Here is a 7,205-nt window from a genome sequence, read left to right on the forward strand (position 1 = left end):
GAAGGAAGGAAGGAAGGAAGGAAGGAAGGAAGGAAGGAAGGAAGGAAAATCACCTCAAGTTCCTTAAGTGGAGAATGGATAAACAAACTGGTACATGCATGCAGTGGAATATTCCTCAGTAATAAAAAGGAGAAGGAACTGCTGAAATACAGCACCATGGTTATACCTCAAATTAATTAGGTAATTAGGTAAAGTGAAAGGAGACAGACTCAAAGGGCTGCATACTGTATAATTCCATTTCTAGGACCTTCCTGCAAAAACAAAATTGTATAGATAGATAACAGGTCTGTGGTTACTTGTGACTGAGGGTGTGGGGAGTGGTTAACTGCAAAGGAACATGGCGGGAGGTACTTTGGGGAGATGATGGAACTCTTCCATATCTTGATAGTGGTGGGGGTTACACAACCACCTACATTTGTCGAAACTCACAGACTTGCACACCGAAAAGGATAAATTTGACTTTATGTGCCTTATAACAATACAAAATGTGGGTAATTTTTCTTTAATGTCTTAGAAATCTTACATGTCAGTGTTTGGAACACCACCTCATTTTTTAGAGTGTTGCAGAGCACTCCACACTATGGATATATCCTAGTTTATTCATCCATTCTTTAATTGGTGAGCACTGAGAGTGTTTCCTTTCCTTTCTTCTTATAGCATTGTTTCCATAAATATTTCTGTTCTTGCCTCCTTACACCATGTTTTTATTTCTCGAAGACACACACCTACAAATGGAATTCCTGGGTCACGTCTTACCCTTAGTGCTCTGCTGACCATAGACAACACTCAGGGATTCTTCTACCCAGTGGCAGCCTAGAACCTCTCCTCTACAGCCCAATATGGGGCTGAACACTGAGCACTGCTGCTCAGTTTCATTGTCTAAGGGTTGGTTACTATTTTTTTTTTAAGATTTTATTTATTTGAGAGAGAGAGAGCACAAGTGGGTGGAGGGGCAAAGGGAGAGGGAAAAGCAGACTCCTCACTGAGCAGGGAGCCTGCCATGGGGCTTGATCCCAGGACCCTGAAATCATGACCTGAGCTGACGGCAGAGGCTTAACTGACTGAGGCACCCCAGGTTGGTTACTTTTTTACTCAAAGACTTGTCTCCAGCATTGTTGCCCTGTTTGGTGGATTGAATGGGCTGATATATATCCCCTCTGTGGTTCATTTATCATGTTTCCAACAATCCTGTCTTTCATGAGGTGGGTGATAGATTTGATTGCAAAGCTACATGGGATTTTTTGGGCAGCAACATTGTTATGTTTTAAGCAATGCTGGATAGCCTGTTACCACAATTGGTGGCTTTATTTACTATGCACAGATGATTCATGCAGGCTTTTTCTGTCCTATTGGAAATCCCTAGGAAGTATTAATTTCCCAAAGTGACAGAAATACATACATATTTTTTTAACATATATTTAGCCATGGAGTCTTGAAACTAGGAAGGACCCACTACATCCATAAAGGAAGGGACCATGGATGAAGTTATTAATTGTGGAATACTCAGTGTGGCATACAGGAGTTGTGCAGTAGATGTTAAATATACAATCCCTCCAGGTGACTCAGTCTCATCTCACCAGTCTATGAATATCTATGCTCACAAGCTTTGGAATCAGACATCTATCTGCTGGAGCCCTCCTTCAACCTCTCTTTCTCCATTCTGGGATTTTTTCCCGAGCCCTAGAACTTCAGGTCTGCCTGCCTACCATCGTCACTGGGATGGCCCATCAACCCCTCAACAACAACATGCTTATGAATGGAATCTTAGTTTCTTCCCTTCTCCTCCTCCAGTGCCCTCACCTTAAAAATGGCAAAACAACCCACTTGGTTGGCCACACCAGAAGCCCAGGCATCATCTTTTTAGGTCCGTCTCCCATACCCTGTCAGTTCCCAGTCCTGTTGACTCCACCTCCCAACCATCTTTCATAAATGCCTTTGGAAACCGCTGATTCTATCCATCATGTCGTCACAGCTATCTTCAGACTGTGTTCCAAAATGGCTGTAACTTGCTCCCAACTTCTTTCTTAACTTCTGTGCCCTCCTTCATGCCATTTTCCAATTAGCAAGCAGTGTTATCTTTTTTTTTTTTTTAAAGATTTTATTTATTTATTTGAGAGAGAGAACACATGAGAGCGGGGAGGGTCGGGAGGGTCAGAGGGAGAAGCAGACTCCCTGCCGAGCAGGGAGCCCGATGTGGGACTCGATCCAGGGACTCCAGGACTATGACCTGAGCCGAAGGCAGTCGCCCAACCAACTGAGCCACCCAGGCGCCCAAGCAGTGTTATCTTTTGAAAGATGCCTTTGGAACTTAAACAAGATACTTGCTTTTACAATCAATTGAAACCTTAGCTTTCATGATTGTACTCCTTAGTGAGGAGTATAAAAATAATGTACTTATTAACGCAATTGACAAATGTGTTCTCTCACAGATCAATAATTTCCCCTGAGGCCATAAGCCTCAGCCACTGAGTCTACTCTTAGGGGTGGAAAGATTGTAGGGTAAAAAGGAATTACTACAATGAAAAAATATATGTATCAAATGTTTCAAATATATATAATTTTTTTTTTCAAAATGTTATCTGCCATCCTTTTGACAGTATAAAGATAAATAATGTCAGTTTTCACATCCTTGTAATGGACAGGACGAGCCTGATGTCTGAGCTGAGATGCTCAGTTCTGGTGAGAGTCTTAACAATAGCATGTACATTTCTGATTCTGAATTATAAGGAGAAAACTTAAACATAATAATATTGTACCAAGAGATGGTACAATAACAACATGGAAGGAGCCTACACCCAAGTAACTTTGCAGAGTAAAGCCAAGTCAACCAACTTGAACTACTTTGTGAGAGAGAATATGCTTCAGTCTTATTTAATTCACTGTTATTTTGGTTTTCTACAATGGCAGCTGAACTTACATCCTAAATATTGCACTCCCTATTCTTTCTACCTCTAACTCAACCCAATTTCTACATTCATCTCTCCCAGCCTGTGTGGTTTCTCATATCTTGCTCTCTGCTTGCCATCTGTGTTCTCGCTCAGTGCTAACTCACCTAGCCTCCCCCCACACATGACTGATAACCCAGCCTTCACCTCAATGCCGAATTCTTAAGACAGGGAGCATCTAATGGGCCCACTTCCAGCTAGATATCCATTAAGCTATGGGCAGGATCACAAGGACTCCTGGTGCCAGAGCTGAGGATGGAATAGGGTCTCTAGGAAGGAAATACGGAAAGGAAGGACATGGTAAGCAACTCCAGAATAGCACAGGACTCTCTCCACAGAACAATGTAGACCATTTGTGGAGCCCACCTTAGCAGCATAGGAAATAAAGCAGAAATAGCTCCTGAAAATTATGTCTGAGCAATTTGCTTTAATTCATCATCTCATTTTATCCTTACAATTACCAATGACACAGGTACCGTGATCATCCCCATTTACAAGAGAGAAAGGTACAGTGCAGAGAGGCAGACACCGTGATCAGCTGAGTCAACCTCAGGCACTCTTGACCACATCTCTGCACTGCCTCTGAAAGGCTCACAGACCTCTAACCCAGCCCTACTAGAAAGAGGAGTCTGGGGTCCCTCAACCAGCTGCTATACAGCAGGGTGAGACCCTAAGCCTCTTGACCATCTGGCTGGTGATCTTTCTACCAGGCTCCTCTGAGTGTGTCTAGAGAAAACACCTGGAAAGTTGTTGTAATGTCAGCTGCTTTTCTTGCCCCTCATGCTACTTCTGAGGCTTCAGTCACCACTGTGGCAATTGAAAAATAGTTTTCAGTTGAGTCCAAGTGGTGTGGTGTGGATACAGACCCTCAGCATCACTATCTTCCACCTCATTAGAAACAAAACATTCCCCAGGGCCTCATCTTGAAGACTTCCAACTCCTCCCCAGTGTGGGATGGACAGTTGTGCTGCCTCAGTCAGCAGGTCCATGAGGGCATCCATGGTGATAATGCAGGCTCACTTGGGTTGAATGCATCAGTAGATACCCAAAGTGATGATTTTTCCACTTGAAAAACAATGACCTAGTTAACATAATATCCAGTACTGGGAATCAAGGTCATTTTCCTGGGATTCTCTTCTGCTTCCCACGCCTGCTTCTCCCGGGCCTCCTGGGGTGTACAACCTTAAGAGAAGGCAGGATGCCAACAATACCCAGGTGTGCCCCATCAGAGGGCAGAGAACTCTTTCCAAAACAATGCAAGGTGGCTCCTTTTTGGCAAATAATGCAAGGTGGAGCCAGTGGCTCAAATATACATGCCCAAGCCCACCCTCCCACCTTGTTGATGTCAAGGTTGGTTGACATGTGTGGAGTGTGAGACAATAACTCCCTATAGAAAAATGGAAGATGGACAATTTATGATGGCCTTAGTATTCACTTGGGGCCCTTGTCTATCGGATACTTTGAGCCAAAGACCAGGAAGTGAGTCAAGCAGGCCAATGCTTTAAGAACACACTGAAAAGAACAAGGACCTGGAGCCCCCTGAATGAATAAAAAAGTAGTCAGTTAACTAGTAAACTAAGAATAACAGCCTATTTTATTGAGCGTGTTCTATGGGCAGCACTTTTCATGGATCCTCTCATTTAACATTCATAAGAAAGCCTACGATGTACTATCATTGTTCTCACTTTACAAATAAATCTTTGGATTCCAAGTCCTGAAATGTTTCCACTGCAACACCCAGGACTGGGCACGGTGATGCCACAGGTCAAATCTCAGTGGAGTGTTGATAGAATATGGAAAATTCCATACACCCTTGGATATCCCCCTTCAACAAGAGAACTCTCTTATTATCTATATGCTAAGTGTTGATAGCCCCCAACCAACACGTATAAACACAAAATTCCACATTTAAAAAATCAAATCAGATCCAGCTCTGAGTTCTTCTCATAAAATTTTTAAGAAGTTTCTGATATCTAATACTGGAGGACTCCTTCCTTCCCCCTCTGGTTATACCAGAAACCCCAAGGCTTACTCAGACCATAAAATTTGGGGAGGGACCTAGCTCCCTACTTTGTGGCACCTGTGTTCACCATCCCCATGGATGGAGGCTGCTTTTAGGAACAGAACTCAGGCATCTCCACTCTGGGAACATGCAAAATCTGCCCCTTTCCAATCTCATGGCAACTTCATACCCTTCCTCAAAGCTCAGAAATAAACAACCCCTCCCTCTATGAGAAGAACCAACTTAATTATGAAACACAAAAGCCATTAAATCCTCTTTGAGCCAAGAGAGTCCCCACCTTGGCACTCAAAGCCTGGCTGCCCATCCTACTGGGGCAGGGAAGGGGACAAATCCCTCTTCACTCTTATTGAAGTATCTCCTGCAACCCAAAAAGCCAGAAACCAACTAATCTCTCAAACACTCACCCTGTCGCATCTGTTTTACCCATCGGGCTTCTTTGAATAGAGCACACCATAGCTAAAAATAAAATGGTTGAAACAACTGGAAAATGTTTGCATTTTACAGATGAGAAACTAAGAGTTTCCCCAAGGTCTCTGAGCTTCTAGAAAGCTCATCAGGGTTTCAAAAGTTGCCCACTCTGGGTTCAAAAGCACAATGATTGCTAGACCTTGATTTCTTTTTTGTTTGTTTGTTTATTTGACAGAGAGAGAGCACAAGTAGGCAGAGGGAGAGGGAGAAGCAGGCTTCCCGCCGAGCAGGGAGCCCGATGTAGGGCTCGATCCCAGGACCCCGGAATCATGACCCGAGCCGAAGGCAGCCACTTAACCAACTGAGCCACCCAGGCGCCCTGCTAGACCTTGATTTCTAAACCCCAGTCACACTGAAGGAAACCAAATCTTTGAAAAATGTCTGGCCCCAGGCTGGGACAAAAAAGGTATGATGTAAGTCTATAACATCAAATTGTGTCTCAAAAATGCATACGTGCTAGAAAGAAACAAAGAAAGAAAGAAAGAGAAAATGTAAAAAGGACACAGAAACCAATGTGAACAAATTTGAAGGGGTTTCCAATGGACAAATCTGAGACAATGTGAACATCAAAATAATGTAGTTGTTCTGCATAAAATTATGTCCCCTTGAATGTACATATTAGAGCTCTAAACCAAGGAGATGGGGCCTTGGGAGGTAATCAGGATTAGATGAGGTCATGAGGACGGGCCCTCAAGAGCCCTTGGTGCTCTTATAAAAAGATACACAAATTGTGTGCGCTCTCTCTCTCTCCCCATGTGAGGACACAGCAAGAAGGCAGTCATCTGTGGCCCAGAAAGCGGGGCCTCACCCGAGACAGAATCAGGTGACACCTCTATCTGGGACTTCCAGCCTCCATAACTTTGAGAAATACATTTCTGTCATTTATAAGCCACCCAGTCTATGGTATTTTGCTATAGCAACTCAAGCGGACTAAGACACCAACTAAGGAACATTCTGCAAAACAAAAATGCCAACGTCAAGAGAAACAAAGATAAACCCATGAACCATTCCAGGCTAAAGGAAAAGAAAAAGCAATAAAAATTAAATGCAATGCTTAATCCCAAAACGGGGTTCTGGATTAGAATAAAAATGACCATCAAGGAGGAGACAATTGATGAAATTTGAATAAATTCTACAGATTAAATAATAATATTATATCAATGTTAAATTGTCTGATTTTGATCATACTGTAAGAAATATTCTTGTTCTTAAAAACACACGATATCTATTTGTGGGTTAGAGATGCACAATATCTGCAACCTTAATCTCAAGTAGTTCAGAAAAAAATTAATAATTTAGATATAGATAGAGAGAGGGAATAATAAAGCCAATGCAGCAAAATGTTAATCATTGGTGAATCCAGGTGATATATGGGAGTATTCTTGTGACTCTTTGGTGTTTGGAATTGATATACGGTAGTATTCTTGTGACTCTTTGGTGTTTAGAATTATGTCAAAATAAAGAACGACCCCCTAGAGCTGCAAGATAATTATGTTCACTCATATACACCCCATATGGGAGGAGGGAAAGCTAAATTCAGTCAAACAGTGACGGTTTCCACACCTTGGTGGCTAACTAGGTCCACATTTCTGTTGGGTTCACACAGCTGTGGAAATATTGCAGTTGGTGATGGGGAATTTTCTGAGTCATTCACATGGAGTCGGAGGAGGAAGAACGCTGAAGATCAAACCCTTATAGAAATCCTCAGGGCTTTTCAAGGAATGAGATCTTGCCATTTGCAACGACGTGGATGGAACTGGAGGGTATTA

The sequence above is a fragment of the Phoca vitulina genome, unplaced genomic scaffold, assembly GCF_004348235.1.
Source record: "Phoca vitulina isolate PV1807 unplaced genomic scaffold, GSC_HSeal_1.0 scaffold7, whole genome shotgun sequence".
In the NCBI taxonomy this organism is placed as follows: Eukaryota; Metazoa; Chordata; class Mammalia; order Carnivora; family Phocidae; genus Phoca; species Phoca vitulina.